Source organism: Arachis duranensis, chromosome 5 (genome assembly GCF_000817695.3).
Source record: "Arachis duranensis cultivar V14167 chromosome 5, aradu.V14167.gnm2.J7QH, whole genome shotgun sequence".
Taxonomy (NCBI): domain Eukaryota; kingdom Viridiplantae; phylum Streptophyta; class Magnoliopsida; order Fabales; family Fabaceae; genus Arachis; species Arachis duranensis.
Window position 1 is genome coordinate 53,412,647 of NC_029776.3, and position 2,031 is coordinate 53,414,677.

The following is a 2,031-nucleotide window of genomic DNA, read 5'->3' on the forward strand; positions in this document are numbered from 1 at the left end:
GACAGATGATTAGCCGTGCTGTGACAGAGCATTTGGACCATTTTCACTGAAAGGACGGGAGGTAGCCATTGACAACGGTAAAACCCAACATACAGCTTGCCATGGAAAGGAGTAAGAATGATTGGATGAAAGCAGTAGGAAAGCAGAGATTCAAGAGGGATAAAGCATCTCCATACACTTATCTGAAATTCCCACCAATGATTTACATAAGTATCTCTATCTTTATTTATCTTTATATTCGAAAGCCATTATAACCATTTGAATCTACCTGACTGAGATTTACAAGATGACCATAGCTTGCTTCATACCAACAATCTCAGTGGGATCGACCCTTACTCACGTAAGGTATTACTTGGACGACCCAGTGCACTTTGTTGGTTAGTTGTGCGAAGTTGTGACAAAGTGTGATTCATGTTTGAGAGCTCCAAGTCTTTGGTGCCATTGTTGATGATCACAATTTCGTGCACCAAGTTTTTGGCGCCATTGCCGGGAATTGTTTGAGTTTGGACAACTGACGGTTCATCTTGTTGCTCACATTAGGTAATTTTCTTTTCAAAATGCTTTAAAAAATCTTTTAAAATTTTCCTCTTTTTCGTTTTTCTAAAGATAATTTTCGAGAAAAAATACAAAAATTTTTTTAATAAAAATCATAAAAATCAAAATAAAATATTTTGTGTTTCTTGTTTGAGTCTAGTGTCAATTTTTAAGTTTGGTGTCAATTGCATGTTTTTAAAATTTATGCATTTTTTCGAAAAATTCATGCATGGTGTTCTTCATGATCTTCAAGTTGTTCTTTGTAAGTCTTCTTGTTTGATCTTCATGTTTTCTTGTTTTGTGTCTTTTGTTGTTTTTCATATGCATTTTTGCATCCATAGTGTCTAAGCATGAAAAATTTCTAAGTTTGGTGTCTTGCATGTTTTTCTTTTCTTGAAAATTTTTCAAAAATAAGTCTTGATGTTTGATGAGCGGATAATTTGTACGCTTTTTGGCATTGTTTTTAGTATGTTTTTAGTATGTTTTAGTTAGTTTTTAGTATATTTTTATTATTTTTTAGTTAAAATTCACTTTTCTGGACTTTACTATGAGTTTGTGTGTTTTTCTTTGATTTCAGGTATTTTCTGGCTGAAATTGAGGGACTTGAGCAAAAATCTGATTCAGAGACTAAAAAAGACTGCAGATGCTGTTGGATTCTGACCTCCCTGCACTCGAAGTGGATTTTCTGAAGTTATAGAAGCCCAATTGGCGCGCTCTCAACGGCGTTGGAAAGTAGATATCTTGGGCTTTCTATCAATATATAATAGTCCATACTTTTCCCGAGATTTGATGGCCCAAACCGGCATTCCAAATCAGCTCAAAACTGCCCGGCGTTAAACGCTGGAACTGGCACAAGAATGGGAGTTAAATGCCCAAAATGGCACAAAAGATGGCGTTTACCTCCAAGAAGAGTCTCTACACGAAAATTCTTCAATGCTCAGCCCAAGCACACACCAAGTGGGCCCGAAATTAGATTTTTATGTCATTTACTCATCTCTGTAAACCCTAGGCTACTAATTCTCTATATATAGGACGTTTTACTATTGTATTTTCATCTTTTGATCATTTTAGATCTATAGATCATCTTTGGACGTCTAGTTCATTGATTAGTGGGAGGCTGGCCATTCGGCCATGCCTAGACCTTGTTCTTATGTATTTTCAACGGTGGAGTTTCTACACACCATAGATTAAGGTGTAGAGCTCTGATGTACCTCGAGTATTAATGCAATTACTATTGTTCTTCTATTCAATTCAGCTTGTTCTTGTTCTAAGATATCACTTGTTCTTCAACTTGATGAATGTGATGATCCGTGACACTCATCATCATTCTCACCTATGAACGTGTGCCTGACAACCACCTCTGTTCTACCTTAGATTGGGTGGATATCTCTTGGATCCCTTAATCGGAATCTTCGTGGTATAAGCTAGAACTGATGGCGGCATTCAAGAGAATCTGGAAGGTCTAACCTTGTCTGTGGTATTCTGAGTAGGATTCAA